Raw genomic sequence first — 18,698 nt, 5'->3', positions numbered from 1 at the left:
ACAAAGAAGGAAATCCCGCAACGTGCTGCAACATGGATGAACCTTGAAGACATCACACTGAGAGAAATGAATCAATCACATAAGGACAAATATTGTGTGATTTAGATATTTTAGGTATTTAAAATAGCCAAACTCATGGAGTCAGAAATTTAAATGGCAGCTGCCAGGGACTGGGAGGAGAGGGAAATGGGGAGTTGCTAATCCATAGGCATAAAGTCTCAATTATGCAAGTTAAATAAGTTCTAGAGATCTTCTGTACAACATTGTGCCTACAGTTAACAATACTACATTGTACCCTTAAAAATTTAAGAGGGTATATCTCATGTTAAATTATCTTACCATAATTAAATTAAATTACAAAGAAAGCAAGAGAGTGAATGGATGGGGATAAGTGCAGCGTGGTTGCCTGGCAGCGTTAAGGGCCCAGTTGGGGTACCTGGCAAGGTCGCTGCAGTTTGGTGTTTCTCCAGCCATGTTCAGCTTTCTCAAGGGCAGGTGCAGAGTAGACAGAGTTGAATTTAACCAAGATTATGACTTTGCCAAGCACACAATGCAAGAGAGGGACTGAGGAGACAAGAGCGTGGGCAGGGAGGTGACTGTAATTATCGGCAATGGCTCTGAGCTGGGAAAGGTGGGGGAGAGAGGACGTCAAGGAGCTGGTGAAACAGCAGCGGTTTAGAGCCCCACGTAAGTAACCACAGGTAGACGGAAGTCAAGGACAAGGCTTGAACTCTTGGCTGCTCTACCACTTACGAGCTGTGTGACCTTGTGCAAGCTGCTAAACCTCCCTGTGCCCTCACTTATTAAAGACATAAGACAGCCTGCCTCCTGGACTATTGCGATAAGGACCAAATGAGACGATGCTAGTGAGATGCTTGGAACAGTGGTGGTCCCTGGACCATCAGCCCCAGCATCACCCAGGAATGTCAGGAAGGAAAATCCTCAGGCCTTTCCCCTGACACCTACTCTGAGGATAGGGCCCAGCAACCTCTGTTTTAACAAGCCCTCCAACTAATTTTGATGCCTGTTCAAATTTGAGTATCATTTGAACAATACCACTTACTTATAGCAAACACAGTGACTTACCATTTTCATTATCATCACCATCATTACTGTTGTTGTGAAATAGCTTTCCAGGGCAGTGGAGTGCTTTATTATTATTTTTCCCAGTGAGATAATCATAAATAGCATTTATTAGTCATTAATAAATTTCCAAGCAATAATCTAAGCACTTTACATGCACTGTTTCGGCTAATTCTGTCAACAACCTCTAAGGTAGATTTTACTATTATTATTCCCAATTTACAGATGATGACACTGAGGATCAGATTAAGCAGTTTGCGGAAGGTCACCCAAGCAGCTGGGTAGCAAGATTTCAATTCAAATTCAGGGTTCCCAGCAGCCCTGAAAATCAAATTTACTCTTTGGAACTTCACTTTTAGTCTTTCCAACCAAGGGTAAAGAGAAAGTTGTTGTTATCGACAATACAAGTGATGTAATAACAATTGTGTGAATTTTGAAGAATGTTTAAAAAGCATTATGAGTTTGATAAACCACAGTCTACTAACCAACTACGACAGAGGAAAGCATTTTCAATCAACAGATGTCAACAGAGGAATATGATAGCCCTACCGTGTAATAATAAATGAAGTCACTAAATTTTTCAGTAAAGGAATAATTTATCCAAAAATTTTTTCATTTACAAATACATGTATAAAGTGAACACAGTCATTCTCTAGAGCATAAAAAAAATAGTTGGCATTAACATTTTGAAAGGATGACAACAGTCAATGACACTGGTGAATTTCAATTCAGATTCTTGATCAAAATAGTCATGCTGGTATAGGAATCACAAACAGCTTTAGGTTTGTTTTGCGTCTAGGTTGTTTTAGGTTCCATTTATTTAAGTAGCTTTGTATAAGAGCCATATTTTTATTTCTTTTTGATAAGTTAAAGTTATTTTTGAAACGTTAGGGCTTTCCCCTCCAGGGAAATAGTGGAATCTATTTCACAAGGAAAAGGAGTAATAAGGCTTCCAATAAATCAGAACTTGATGGTAACGCTACAGTGCCTCCTCTGGGTCACAAAATCATAGAATTTTTTAAAGAAAAAGAACAAGCACTCAAATTTAATGTAGATGAAAAGCCATCCAACCTCTCCAATTTATTAAAGCAATAAAATGCAAACAACACATATCATGTTTTACTTAACAAAGATGAAATGCCAAAATAGGATGGGTGTGTTCATAGAAAACATTTCCTTGGTTGGCGATTGGCAACGTCTATTAAAATTCCTTGTCACGGTAACTTCAGTTCTAGACCAAAGTCATAGAATCTTAGAGCTGAAGGATAATTAAAGCATCCAGACCAACTCCATCACTTCTAAATGAAAAAACCGAGGCACAGGGGCTTCCCAAGATCACACAGCCAGACGTTGGTAAATTCCTTTCATCTTTTTCAACATTCCGCCTAGAATTTGGCCCAAGATCTTCTAGTCTTGAATTTAAAATCTCTTATCTTCAGAATAAGCCCAAGATTCCTAATGCCTGAAGTTTTATGTAACATTTTCACCAACTTTCTTCATTCTACCAGAACCACTGAAGGAAATGTCCACCTACTGATTAAGCAAAATGTTTCATGACAATATAATGACAAATTTGAATCTGTCTTATTTAAAACCCATGACTTGTCTTTATCACTAAAACAAACAAAAAGTCATTGAAATAAATAACAAACACTTAAAAACGTATCTGCTACCATGCTGTTCTCTAAAATATAAAGCTTCTGGAATACAAGAACCTTATCTTGTTTTCTATCTTCAGAACCAAGAACAGTGCTCACCACCCAGTAAGTGCTTAATGAAGTCAACCATTGAAGAGGTAGGACTTCAAACTATCATGGAAAAAAAAAAAATTCTTGGAAGCTACTCCAGATATAAAAAGTATTAGTGAAAAACAGAATGTAAGACACTATAATCCACCTTAAAGTTAATGTCAGGTTGCTCTAACCCCTGGGCTCTGGAAATTCACAGCCTGGCCCAGGACATCTGTTCCCTGAGCCATATTGCTCAGGCCACTTACTCAAAGAATCCAAGCAGCTTTCCTTCCCTGTGGGGATGTTCTTGGGCTCCGTCCAGCTGCCCATGAAATCCCATATCATAATTGAGGCACCTAAGAATGTTTTTGTCCTTGAGTCAGAAAGTTGGCTTTGATGAAGAAAAGTCCATTCTCCTCGCGTGAGGTGCCTTGTCGCCTAAGTGTGAGGAGAAAATGGAAATCGGTGTCTTGTTCCGATATTTTATGGGATGTCCACATTCCAGTGGTCAAATCTTCCTTCTGAAGCCAGAAAAGACCCCAGTCTCTGTTTCTAAGAGATCATGAGAGCATAAACTGATCACAGCTCAATATGCTGGTCACAAAGGCACGGCCATCACCTGTTTATTTCTTACCCATTGAACCCTCTTCTTTATGATACCGCTTGGGACAAAAGGCCATCTCAGCCTCATCCAAGCCCTACAAACACCATCTAAGAGAAGTTAATTAGACAATGGGTGGTGTGGTGGAAACTCCCTCAAACTGAGTCCCAGATCTGCTTCTTGCTAGCTGTGTGACCTTTAGCAAATTGCTTCGCTTCTCTGAGCTTTCACTTCTTCAGCAGCAAAGTGAGAATAATTCCAGTACCTACCTCATAGGACTGCAACATATCCTCAATGAGATACTATGTGTCATTTTCATTGCTAACTACTCCAGGCAGTCGGCTATGACCGTTGTCCTCACCGCCTTTGGCCATCTCCACATTGATACATTTCATTCCATTTTTCATCTTACACAGAGGGCTCTCCCCTCCTACCCCACCCATAGCACCTCACTACCTCCATGATTACAAGCCTTAAAAAAATCTTTCTCTAAGTATCCCAAATAATAACAATGTCAGGGAATATTTACTGAGGGCCCATTCTGCGAGTGGCATTGGCTAAGCGGGTTGTATGTGCTATCTTAAGTCTTCACACAATCCTGCGTGGTAGGTTGCAATACGGACTCCATTTTTCTAGAAATGAAAACTGAACTTCAAAGAATGAAAGGGCTTTTCCGAGATCACCCAACTAATAAGGGATGAAGCTGTGATTTACACCCAGGTAACCTATCTCCCAGCCTTTTCTTTCCTTCAGTACTCTAAAATTTTCTCTCCTTCCAGAAATCCATATGTAGCGCAACTGGGTTTCACTGTCCTCTAAGTTTCCACGTGATTTAATATTAAATCTTGAATGAGGCTACTTGGTCTTTGAGAGTGGGGCCACCCTCCTATCCGTGGGTCCAGCAGGACCCCTAGTCTGATGCCATATGTCTAGTAAATCCTTGCTAGTTGAATACCTCTAGCCACTGTCTTCCTCTTTCCAGCAGCCACCATGAAAAGAAATTATAATTGTTTAGGATGACCTCTTTCTCCACCACCCTCCCTCTTGCTCACTCTGATCCAGCCTCACTGGCCTCCTTGCTCTTCCTTAAACACACCAGGCACACATCCACCCCCAAGAGCTTTGCACTTGTTGGTTTTACTTTCTGAAATATTCTTACCACAAACATACATGTGGCTTACTCTCTTGCCTCTTCGAGACTCAAAAGTCCCCTTCTCCAGGAGACCTTCTCTCAAACCCTGTTTAAAATCAAACCCTCCTCACTTCCTCAAGGAATCAAAAACAGAACTACATATGATCCAGCAATCCCACTTCTGGGTCTATATCCAAAGGAAACAAAACCGTCCTCTTGAAGAGATATCTGTAGTCCCATGTCCTTCACAGCATTATTCACAATAGCCATGGCATAGCACCCACCAAAGTGTTCGCTGACGGATAAGTAAATAAGAGGAAAGTGGTACCTACTTATGATGGAATATTATTCCACCTTTTAAAAGAAGGAAAGCTGGGCATTTGCAACAACATGGAGGGCGTTATGCTAAGTGAAATAAGCCAGGCAGAGGAAGCAAATACTGCATCGTATCACTTCTATGTGGGCTCTAAATGAGTCAATAAGTCAAACTCATAGAAACAGAGAGCAGAAAAGTGGTTGCCAGGGACTAGGGGTGGGGAAACTAAGGAGAGTTTAGTAAAAGGATACAAACTTCTGGTTACAAAGTGAATACGGTCTGAGAATCTAGTGAAACAGAATGACCGTGGTTGATAACACTATATCATGTAATTGAAATTTGCTAACAGGGGAGAACTTAAATGGTTTCACTAAAAAGAGGGAGAGGATGAATATGTAGGGTGGGGGATGATGTTAACTTGATGGAAGAATTCTTTCACAAGATGTACATACATCCAATAGTCACATTGTACATTTTAAATATTTTAGAATTTTCTTTGTCAATTATACTCCAATTTAAAAATTTTTTAATTAAATAAAATTGTTCCCTCCTCCACTCCCTCTTTGCTTTCGTTATTTCCCTCCCCTTGCTTAATTTTCTCCATGGAACACATCACCTTCCAATATACTGTATGCTTTTCTTTTTTGTTTTGCTTAACATCTATCTCTCCCCACTAGACTATAACTAGCGAAAAAAAAAAAAAAGAAAGAAAGAAAAAAAAAAGAGCAAAAACATAGAAGCGGAACCCCAGTCCCAGTGGTCTTTCTGCCACACCATCTTAAATGACCATTTCTGTTGCCCCCAGAACAGAGGCCTTACCCCTTCTGTTGCTTGCTCTCTCCCCAGCACCCACAATATGACCTGGGATACAGTAGATGTTCAATCAATGCATGTTAAGTATCCCTGCCCTGCTGCGTGGCCTTGCCTCCTCCCGCAGCAGACATTCTGCAAAGAAAAACACAATTTCTCTTCCACTTTCTGGGTCTTTCAAGCAGCCCTGAGGAACAGCCCTATTCTTCCGCCAGCCCAGAAGTTACTGAGAGGTCCATCTTCCCCACGAGGCAAAGTCAGGCCTTTGGTTGTGCGTCCAGGCCAGGAATAATGTCTCACAAGGCAGCCGAGGCCACGCGGCCTTCATGGAGGACGATAAAAATCAGCGGGAAAGCCAGCCAGGCTCAACCGGAATTACACAGTTTGTGACTGCAAAGTATGAGCCTGTTTCTCCCAAAGAAAAACAGCCTGGAAAATAAGCAGACCTGCGGTCGGAGGAGTATTACCCGTTCAGCAATGAGCCCTCCCAGCCTTCGCACCTGTTGAACAGGACAGTGACCGAAGCCTGCAGACCACACTGGCCGGGACCCTGCACTCGGGCTCTCGAAGCTGAACGCAGCATGCTACTCATTTTTCCAGTCAACCATGAAAGTGCCTTTTATTTGCAGCACGGTGCCTGTTTCACCTGGAAGCGTCAAGGTTTTAGAAGCCTCTCCCCACCATCAATGTCCCCAGGGTTCACGGAGGGTGGATGTAACCTCACTCAAAGGGACATCTTTATCCTCATGAGAAAAGAGACTCTGCCGTCTGGTGACCTCCCTAACTGGTGTCTCCAGGGACCCTCCGGTGCTCTCCATCCTGGCAGAATCGGGGTGCAACGTTTCAGATGGCAGAGTCCCAGCACTGGCTTTTTCACTTCATCATTAGAACTTTGGCAAGTCAATCAACCTCTCTGGACCTCCCTTCCACTGGGCACTTATTATTGTGCTAAGAAGAAAGAAGGAACGTCCGTTGAAGGCAGAGCCAGAACTCAAACCCAGCTCTTGAAGCCCCTCGAAGCCTGTGATCTTAACCGCTGCATCCCGTTGCTTCCTTCATTCATCTCGGCAGCCCGGTTCTCCTCCCCTAAAATCTTAGTTTCTCTTCTCTCGAACAAGGATGTTTTCTTTTCAAGTTATGTGGATGGTTTTGGCATAACAACACATTTCCTCTTTGATACCATCCGAAATAACCACAGTCACTACTGTGCATCGTGCTTCAGATTAAAAAAAAAAAAAAGGCAAGTGTAAACATTCTGTGTTTCCAAGACTCAATTTACACAAATTGCATCTTAGATGAAGCAGGCCCAAGAAGGCATTGTGTCTGGAAAGAGTAAGATGATGAAAGCTTCAGAAAACAGCCCAAGCACAGGTCGGAGAGCTTTAAAAATGGAATTAGCAGCAAGGGGGTGGAGAGTGTCACCTGTGAAACATTCTCCTCTTTTACAATGTCGCTATTCTCTGGTTTAATTAGAATCAGATAGTGTGCAATATAGTCATCACCTGATGACATAATTCCGTCAAACACGGAAGAGTAATGTTCAAGTGACTGAAGCATGAACATAATTCACCTCAAGCAAGGGAGAGAAATTGTATTAGCAAAATGCCGCCAGATTCACCAATTAATTTGCTATATTATGCATGACAGGAAACAGCATAGCACAGGGGGAATTAAAAAACTTGATTTTTCTGAGTTAGGGAGGTAGCAGTGGACATGCTTCCCCACAATTTATTTCTGCAACGGGTTCATTATTTGATCAAGAATTGGCTAAAAGGGGATTCCTCAGGGTAGAACAAGAAGGCAGCAATGAGCTGGTGGAGTCGGTGTACTTATCCAGTTAGCAGATGTCAGAACCACTCTGCTTCACCACTAGCTATCTTCATTTATAGACTTCTTTCTCCACTGAAGCACTCATCTGTATCCTGCTTCAATACAAACTCAAGAAATGGGCAAATTAGCAGATGTGTCCCTTGGCCAATTCATCAGTACAAGTTAATAGTCTTCAACTCTATTGTGTTTCCTTGTCTCCCATAAATTACTGGCTTTCTAATTGCCTTCTAGGAAGGCAAACAAAATAATAACAAATTTTTATTGCCTTACCTTGAAGAGACAGACACTCACAGGGCTGAAAACTTCATTACACCCTTCAGCCTATATATATTGATAACAATTTGGATTGAGATCAATAGTGCACGCCTTCAAATTATTATGCATAACTTTTTTACATGGTGATTAAGATTTTAAACTCTGGATTCCGATAAACCTGGGCTCAAATCTTGGCTCTGAATAATCATGGTCAGGTCACTTACAAGTCTTTCTAAGCTTCAGTTTTCTCATACTCTGGAGGTGTAACAATTCTATCCACCACACTGCGATAATACTCATCAAGGATTTTGTTGAGGAACCTGCCACCTTGTCATTCTGCCATATTGCTGCTTCTGTGGCTTGAGACCCGGCTAGCAGTGGAATGAGCTGAGCACAGCTGGCCTCTGCTGGAGATCCCACTGTCCTGAATGGAATAAGCTCCTCCCCTTTGTTCACTACAGCTCAGCAGAGACCATTCTGAGAATTGGCAGGAAATTTGAATGGAATGGAAAGAAAGCACAACACCAACTAGTAAGATGTTCTATTTTAATGCAACTCAATCAATAATGACATTAAACGTAAGTGGTCTAAATACACACATTAAAAGAAAGAAGTTGACAGACTAGATTTAAAGGAGTGAAACCCAATGATATGCTGTTTACAAGGAACCTGCTTTAAATATAAAGACATAGATAGGTTAAAAGCAAATGAATCAAAAAGGATACGCCATGCAAGTGGTATTTAAAACTATATATTAATTATGTGTATGTACTTAAAAGAAGAGCTTCAAAACTCATGCGACAAAAACTGAAAGGAGAAACAGACACATTCACAAGTTCATTTGGAGACTTTACAGCTTCTCTCCCAGTAATTGCTAGAACAAGTAGACAGATAATCACTAAAGATGTATAAGACTATTAACCAAGTTGGTCTAACTGACACTTACAGAAGACCCTATTCAACAACAGCAGAACACACATTCTTCTGAGGTTTACATGGATCACGCAACAAGGTACTCTGGGCCATTAAACAAACGTTACCAAGTTGAAATGATACAAAGTATGGTCTGTGAGCATGATTGAATTAAATTAGAAATCAATAACATAAAGATATCTAAAAATTTTACAAGTACTTGGAAATTAAACAGCACCATTCTGAATAACCCAGGGATCAAAAAAAAAAGGCATGATGGAAATTAGGAAATATTTTGAATTTAATAAAAAAGAAAAGTTGACATATCAAAATGTGTGGGCAGAAAAAAACAATGTTTAGAAGGAAATATACACCATTAAATACTTATGGCAAAAAATAAGAAAGGTTTCATATCATGGTCTAAGCTTACATCTTAAGAAACTAGAAAAGAAAAAAGGTAAATAAATCAGACTCAAGGCAAGCAGAAGGATGGAACTACTAAAGTTAAGTGCAGATCAATAAAGCTGAAAACAGAAAAGCAGTAGGGAAAAATCACTGAAACCAAAAGTCAAGTCTTTTACAAACAAATCAGTAAATTTAATAAGCCCTTAACCAGACTGATCTGGCTAAGGAAGGAAAAAAGAGAGATGATGTAATTTATCAATATCAAGTATTGAAGGGACAGCACCAAAGACACTGCAGATGCAGACCCTGCGGATATTAAGACGATAGCAACGGAACATTATGAACAACTTTATGCCAATACCTTCAACCACTTAGATGAAGTGGACAAATTCCTTGAAAAACACAAGCTACTGAACTCACTCAAGAAGAAACAGAAGATCCACACACAAAAACCCGTTGCATCCTGTATGCCAGCAAGGCACAGTCTGAGAATGAAGTTATGACAACTCCATTCACAGCAGCGTCAAAAAGAATAAAATACTTAGGGATAAATTTAACCAAAAAAGTACAACTGAAAACTATGAACACACTGCTGACAACAATTTTAAAGTATCACAATAAATAGAGAGAAATTCCATGTCTCAAGGATCTGAAGACCTGAAATGATTAAGACAACAGTTCTCTCCAAATTGAGCTACAGAGTCAACATCATTCCTATCGAAATCCTAGGAGACTTTTTTTTTCTGAGAGCTGATACTAACCTGCATATTAAAAAGGAGAGGACCTAGAATCTCCGCAATAACTTTGAAAGAGAAGAACAAAGTTGTATTACTTGCACTTCATAAGCTTTAAAACTTACGATGAGCATTTACAATGGCATCAAAGGACATGAAACCCTTAGGGGAAAAAAAAAAGTATATGCAAGATCCGAATCCTTTAAACTACAAACACTGATGAAAGAAATCAAAGATAAGCCGAATAAATAGCAACATAACCTGTGTTCGTGGGCTGAGGGACTCACTGTTGTTAAGTTGCTAGTTCTTCCCAACTATAAATTCAACGCAATTCCAATCAAATTCCCAGTAGGAATTTTTGATAGAAATCGACAACCTGATTCTAAAATTTATACAGAAAAGCTTAAGAACTGGAATAGCCAAAACAATTCTCAAAAAGATGAACATGGTTGGAGAACTCATGTTACCTGATTTCAAAACTTACTACAAAGCTACAGTAATTCAAGACCGTGCGGTGCTGCTGATGAGATAAACACATAGATTAATAGAACAGAACAGGGGTCCCAGAGATAGACCCACACTATATGGTCAACTTATTTTTCATAAAGATGTGAGACCAATTTAATGGTACTGAAATAATTATCTGATATTCATATGCAAATACATCAGTCTTGACCCATACACCACATCATCTGCAATGATTCACTCAAAATAGATCATAGACTTAAATACAAAACCTAAAATTATACAACTTATGGGAGAAAACATGGCAGAAAAATCTCTGTACTCTTGAGTTAAGCAAAGATATTTTAGATTTGATACCAAAAGCATAATCCATGGGGGAAAAATGGTGAGATTGACTTGACCAAAATTTAAAACTTCTTTTCAATATCCACTGCAAAAAAATGAAAAGGCAAGTCACAAACTGGGACATACAAAATACATATCTGATATTTGGACTAATATTCAAAAATATATAATAAATGCTCAACATCCAATAATAAGAAACAAGCAACTCGGCAAAACATGGGTAAAAGAGTCGAACAGACACTGCACCGAAGAAAATATGTGAATGGCAAATTAGCTCCCCTAAAGCAGCTCGACATCATTAGCCATGAACTAAAACCACGGGGAGACACCACTCCCCACCGATTAGAAAGGCCTTTGTTTTTAACTGACAATACCATACGGTGGCGATGCTGTGAAGCAACTGGAACACTCTTACGTCGTAAGTGGGAATGCAGAGGGCCACAGTCACTTTGGAAAGCATTTTGGAAGTTTCTTGCAAAGTTCAGCATACATTTATCATATGATTCAGCAACCCTACTCCTAGGCTAAAGCAAGTGAAATAAAAATGCATCTTGTCACAAAATCCTGTGTGCAAAAATTCTGGCAACCTTTTTATAGTCAGTCAAACCTGGAAACAACCTAAATACCCTTCTGCTGGTGAATAGATAGATAAATTAGGACATAGAGCTATACCGTGGACTCTGTAGTGAAAAGGAAGGAACTACAGATACACGCAACAACTTTGTGAATTTCAAATGCTAAGTTAAAGAAGGCCACGTGCCATATGATTCCATTTAAATGACATTCAGGAGGGGGAGAAACTATAGAGACAAAACAGATCGGTGGTTGCCAGGGGGACGGGGCAGAGGGAGGGGCTGACAACAGAGACACAGAAGCCAGTTTGTGGGGGTGGATCAAACGTCCTAAATCTTGATTGTGTTGGTGTATGCGTGTGTTTGTCAAAATTCACAAAAGAGCAGAGTCGGAGGACCAACACTTTCTGATTTCAAAACTTAACTACCATTTACAACAGCACCAACAGACATGAAATAGTCATATCTCAAAAAGGTTGAGTTTTACAGTATATGAATTGTATCTCAATTTTAAAATGATGAATTTTCTTATGTGTAAACTATACCTCAATATTTTTTAAATGTGATGTCTATTTCTCATCCTGTAACATAAAGTAGTATCTAGAACCCTGTCTGGCCCATAAAAGATCTTAACAAATATTTATGGATGGACACAGTCATTGTTACTAGAACTGACTTTTCATCACTGCAGTGGCTGTGGTTCTTGTCTGCTCAGCACCTCACTCCCTACTCCTCTTCTGATAATAGGTCCCACCTCCTTGGCCACAACAGTCTGGCCTGCTGTCGTGAGCATGTGACACAAATTTGAACAGTGAGAAAATATCCTCAGGACTTTTTCCAACTGAAACTAGTGATAAAAGTACATTTTCCTTCATGGTCACAGACAGTGTGTCAGATCAGCCAGAGCAATGCCTTCTTCCAGCGGAGAAGCTGGTCCAGAGCTTGAAGCTGACATGAAGGAGAGAAACAGAAACAAGAGCAAGAGCGAATCAACGATGTGAGTCCTTGGACCCTGTCCTGAAGCTAGCATCACTCCCGCCTTTCCCTAGGTCTGGTGATATGAGTCAGCAAATATCCTCCCTTTTTCAATAAAACTAGTTTGTATTACCCACTATCAAAGATTTTGAAAACCAGGACTAACAGCAATAATAAAGCCAACATTTATGAACTGCTTATCCTGTAGCAGCTGCATTGTAACCACTGACTACATTCAATCCACCCTACAAGGCTATGAGTTAGGCATAATTTTATAGATGAGAAAACTGAGGACACTCGGAGATCAAGTCATTTGTCCACGGTCTCACTCCACGCAGGAGGTACAGTTAGTGTCCATATGGCAGGTATAGCACTGGTTTTTCTATACTTTAAACCTCTGAAGGGGGAATGCCGAATCTGAAAGAGGTTTACAGCCATGGTTCTCAACCACAGCTGCACTGTAGAAACGCCTGGGACACAAAACACAATCCCATCAGGCAGGCCAAACCAAAATCTCTGGGTTAGGACCTGAGCGTCAGTATTTTGAAAAGCTCCTCAGTGATTCCACCGTGTGGCTGAGGTCAAGAACCCTGGCTCAAGGTTTAAATTTGTCTTTACCACCAAAGACGTGCCCGCGTCCCTCCCTGCCCGGTAACAGAGAGCATAGAAATAGACTTGATCTTCCGCAGAATTAAACTGGAATCCAGCACTGAATTAGGATTTCAGGAATTTCCAGAGTTAAATGGGGAGCTCAGATCAAAAACTGCTTTCAAGGCAGAAAAATAAGACTTCTGTGCAGGGACTTTTAGAGAAAAAAAAGAGAGAGAGAGAGGTTTTCTACGTTGATTTTTATAGTGTTGTTTATTTGGGGCTCAAAGGGAGGTAGTCAGAACAGTATAACCCTAAACTTTATTACACCCCGAGTGATGGAGGGCTTCTGCCAATACAGGCAGCTATCAAAACAGGAGAGATGCAGGAAGGATATTACCTGAGCCTCAGCGAGACCATAATTACTCCATGTCTGGGTTTTAACACCTGGATCCTGGCTCTTACATTACAGCAGTAATAATAACATATGTTGTCCAGGCAGTGGGCTTTCTGCCATATTTTCACCCCATTTTCAGAGAATGTCTAGAAGGACAAAGCCCTTTTCTTTGGGGGAGGCTTGCAGAAAGATACAACTGGGGATCTGTCACTGCGTTTATCCATCAGTCTGCTAGTGGGTTGTGAGGAACTAGTTCAACACTCCATTTCCCTTCTCTTTTCCTGCAAGGAGAGTTGCTACTGATGCTCTCAGTTTGGCCTTTGAGACAGAAATAAAGCTGTCCCTTTCCCCAGCCATGAGTTTTATTGTGTTCTCTTGATGAGACGGAGCTATGTGGGGTTCTAGCCCATGGGACAGGATCCATCCTTCCAAGCGGACGTGAACTTACACTAGCCTTCCAGCTTTATGACTCCAGGATTCATCCCAGCCCTGCTGAGGAGGCAGCCCCACCCTCAGGCCACTCTCTGTAAAGGCCCATTTTTCATGTGTTAAATGTGTGTGCACTGGTGGGTGGGGAGTCTGGTGGTAGAAGCCAGTGGGCATGGGGGGTGGGGGCGGGTCCAGGTGAGATCTGGACGCAGGCAGGCTTGGCTGGGTTCTGTCTTAGTCCCCTCTGGCTGCTATAATAAAGGAGCACAAACTGCATGGCTTCAATGAGAGAAATTCATCTTTTCCGCTCACAGTTCTGGAGAAAAGAAGTCCAAGATCAAGATGTCAAAAAAATTCCGGTTTCCAGTGAAACTTCTCTTCCTGATTTGCAGAGAAAGCTGCCTTCTTTCTGTGTCCTCAAGCAGTGGAGAGAGAGAGAGAGATCTCTAGTGTCTCTGTTCTTATAAGGACACGAGACTCAGACAATATTGCCCTCTGGCCTTATAAGGACACCAGTCCTATTAGACTCAGGCGTCACCCTTATGACCTCATTTGACCTTAACTACCTCCCTACCTCCAAATACAGTCAAGTCACATTGGGGGTTAGGGCTTCAACATATGACTTGGTGGCAAAGGGGAGGAGGGTGGGGGACACAGTTCTGTTCATGAAAAGATCCGTCCCAGCTCCAACTATCTGTGTGACTCTGAGAAAGTCAATCAGCCTCTCTGGGCCTCATTTTCCTCATCTTGTCAAATAGAGATAATAGAACTAATTTACAGGGTGGCTTTGATGTCTGGATGAGGTGATGCTTGTAGAAGGATTAGCACCGTGCCTCTCACATAGTAAACACTTCAAAAAATTGCCACTTTTATTTAGATTGGCAACTGAAGTTCAAGCAAGAGTGGACTCAGTGAAGCAACGAAGTGATTTTGGATGTATTTGGGGGGGTCCCATGTTTCCTCCCAGCCCCTGGTCCCACTACAGAACCCTCAAGGACCCAACCTTTCTTCTCCAGGCTGAAAATGAAGTCAGGATCTGCTCCATCCGTTCTCCTCTGTCGGAGCTCACATTTCCACTGAGACATCATGGACTTTGGAGTCAGGGAGACCTGAGTTCAAATCCCGACTCTGCCACTGTTTAGCCTGACACTACACAAGGCGTTTATTTATCCTTCGTCTTAGCTCAGGCTGCCACTAAAAAAAAAAAAAAATCCAGACCGGGAGGCCTAACAAACATTTAGTTCTCACAGATCTGGAGGCTGGGAAGTCCAGGATCAAGGTAACGGCCCATTCAGTTCCTGATGAGACCCTCCTGGCTGGCAGACAGCCACCTTCCCTCTGTGTCCTCAGATGGTGAATTGAGAGCGAGAGCTCTGGCCTCTTCCTCTTCTTCTAAGGGCACTAATCCCATCCTGGGGGCTCCACCCTCACGATCTCCCAAAGGCCCCCAAAATACCTTCACATGGGGGTTTAGGGCTTGGACGTGCAAACTTTGGGGGAAGCAGGGGACACAAGCCTTCGGTCCACAGGCTCTCTAAGTCTGTATCCATCAGGGCTCTTTCCATCTCAAGAGACAGAAAACCCAGATCAAAACTGGACCAGGCACAGAAGCGATTTTGTTGATTCACAAACAGAACAATCCAGAGATACTCTGGCTTGAGGCGTGTCTGGATTCAGAGGCTCAAATGGTAACAACTAGAACCATCCCCTCATTTTCCACCTTTTTTTTCAGTGTTGGTTTTATTCTCCCACAGACTAGGATGCCTCCATCTCCCGTAGTCTCACATTCTATAGACTGAGCCACCTGACCCAAGAAAAATGACAGCATGTTCCCTGAGTCTCCAACAAAAGCCCACATCTGGCTCTCAGTGGCTTCACGCATCCCTCTCTGAGCCCATCACAGGGGCCAGAGGGGTAGAATATTCAGATTGGCCAGTTCTAAGGCACAAGGAGCTGAGAGAGGGTCCATTCTACTTGAGCTGCAGGCTAATAACAAAAGAAGGGGGAAATGTTGGATAAGAAAAGACATGACCCCTGCAGCATATGACCTCCACCGAGACCCAGTTCCCTAGTCTACAAAATGCGAAAATGGTATCAAACTTCCAGGTCTTCTGTGAGAACAGAATTAAATAATGTATGTTGATAGAATACCACGTGGCTCTAACAGCCCAAGAGGGACAAAATAAATTATTTATTGCACACACACACATACACACACACCCACACACATCCTTGTGTTCCAACATTTTAATTCCATGAGGCCATGCCCTTGACATTCTTGCCTTCCCCTTCTGTGACGATCATACATCTCCTGTAAACCACAGTGGAAATGAGCGGACGAAAGTACTGCTCAGGCATACAGGCGCTCCTGAGGCAAGATGTTAATTAAAGAGACCAGAGCAGGGATGAATCACTCTTCCAAAGGGACATCTCCAGAGCCACCCCAGAGAGAGAGACCAATGCCCTCTAAATGGTTTGGAAGAGGAAGCCACCAGGGTCTCCAGAATTCCCCCTTGAAATGCAAATGGACCTACGAAGGGCTTTATCTTAAACCCCAGCTAATAGCTCCGTTATCAATTAAGCGCAGCAGCAGGGATTATCTGAAATCGGACAGGATGGGGACTCTGGAGGGAGAAGGGAAAGGGGGGCGTATCAGGTGACTGCAGAGGGAGGAGAGGGTGCCTAATTTCTGCTCTCAGTTTTTCCTGGGGCGTGGTTTCCATACACATCTCACTCAAATCTGGGCTGATGAGCCATTTAAAAGAATAAATAATAGCAACTGCAGCTTCGAGAACATTCCTGAAGTGCCAGGCTCCATGCTAGGCACCCAGGAGCATGGCTTTACTCAATCCTAGCTCCCACTGTGCCCCAGTGCATGGCCTTGGGCAAGTTACAGCAGCTCCATGAGACCCCCTTTTTTCAGCCAAAACATCTAACAATACGTGGCTAACGTGCATTGAGTATTTACCATATGCCAAGCATGTTTTACATGTATTAACTCATCTAAGCTGTATACAATCCCTATGCAGTACTACGATCCTTTCTATTTTATGGATGAGATTACTAAAATTCAGAGAGATTAACTAACTTACCCAAAGTCACACAGCCAGGAACTGACGGAGCCTACATTTGAAAACAGGCAAAGTCCAAGCTCTCGGCCCCTCCCTTGCCTCTTAACACTGAACTCAGCGAAGAGAAAGCTTTCAATCACGTCAGCCTTTGTCGCTATTTCTCTATGTTAATAGGGAGAGATTAATAATGGAGAAATTTCCATCATCAATACCATCATTGTCAGAAGATTTGACACGAATATTTTCATTAGGGAAAATAACATTAATAGAATGAACTATCTTGTATTCTTTACATCTGTATCACTTAGAGGTATTTAAAAGCAAGCAGTAGAAACCTACCCTAACACAGTCAAGAAAGAATTAATGTTTATTGAAAGGATACTTGGAAGATCACAGAAATGAAGGAAAGACAAAGATACAGATGAAGATATAGATATAGATGCATATGTTACCCGGAAAAGGGGCTCCTTCCACAATGTTTACGTGTATCAAACCATCATGGTGTACACTTTAAATATCTCACAATTTAATTTGTTAATTGTACCTCAATAAAGCTGAAAAATTTTTAAAGAAATGAAGGGAAGCAGAAACTCATCAACAGTCTCAAAAGTAAATGACTTTGGAGGGGAGGGTATAGCTCAGTGGTAGAGCACGTGTTTAGCATGCACAAGGTCCTGGGTTCAAACCCCAGTACCTCCATTAAAGGTAAATAAATAAATAAACCTAATTCACTACCTCCTTCCCCCATCCCCCCCAAAAAAACCCAAAAAGAATTAAATAAAAATGTGCAGAATCATTTAAGAGAATTCAAAAAAAATTTTTTTTTAAGTAAATGGCTTTGCTTCAGTCACCTCCCAGCCCTGTATGTCTTGGTTCAAGACTCAGATTCCCAGAAAAGGGAGCTTGGATTGACCAGCCAGGGTCATGGATCCAGCCCTCTAGCCAGGGGGCGGAGTTCCATGATTGACAGCCCCATCAGAGCCCTCGCAACGCAAGAGGGGTAGTTCCTGGGAGAAAGCAACACTGAGCAAACAGAAACAACCCATGCCACACAGAGCTGCTCCCATAGTACCGGGGTTCTTTCCAAAAGTGACAGAACCTCCTGGGAGGAGAGGTTCTCATCTAAGCTTTAAGATCTATCACTGGAAGAGCTTCCAGACAGGCACAAAGCGCTCAAATAACAAAGATAATGATACACTCGGCTAAGAGTCTGAAGTGTCTCAGACCCTCTGTGAGATTCAAGGCCAGAGCTGGGTAAGGACCTTCAAGGTACTTAAGCAGTTTCCCATGGTGCAACACCTAGAAGAAAATACTAACTGGATTGATGGGGCACGTTATTGATAAACCCAATCTCCATGTGTCACAATTCAATACGCTGAAGGAGAAATGAATGGCACTGAAGGCTCTGTATTCACTAGGCAGACCCTGAGCCTGATTTATGTGTTGAGTGCAAATTGCTCCCAGCGGTACCCAGAATGATGGGTCTAAACTACCTCTTGTGTCTTTGCTTCTTGACTCCTTCCTCTGCGTCTGAAAGGATTCACTAGGCAGTACGACCTCTGCAGTGTCATCATTGCTTGTTACATCTGTGCTGAGAGCTGGACATAATGGTGTACTGGAGAGGGAACCACACCCCTGGCATGGGACACGGCCATTGCTGGACAATATTAAAACACTTTGGAAGGACTAACTACTGTCCATAAAATAGATAAACAGTAAGTTTCTTCTGTACTGCACAGGGAACTATATTCAATATCTTATAGTAACCTATAATGAAAAACAATATGAAAACAAATATATGTATGACTGAACCTTTATGCCGTACACCAGAAATTGACATGACATTGTAAACTGACTATACTTCAATAAAAAAGAGAGAGAGAGAACAGATACCAAAAATAAAAAACAAAAAACAAAAAACCCACTTTGGAAGGAGAGATTATTTCCCTGTCTTTCCATCATGAGGGTGGCTTTCAAGAAATGGTGAGCCATTTATTTATGTGTGTATTCTTCTAACATTTATTGACAACCATTAAGAAATAGACTCT

This window comes from Camelus bactrianus, chromosome 18 (genome assembly GCF_048773025.1).
Source record: "Camelus bactrianus isolate YW-2024 breed Bactrian camel chromosome 18, ASM4877302v1, whole genome shotgun sequence".
Taxonomy (NCBI): domain Eukaryota; kingdom Metazoa; phylum Chordata; class Mammalia; order Artiodactyla; family Camelidae; genus Camelus; species Camelus bactrianus.
This window is presented reverse-complemented; position numbering follows the sequence as displayed.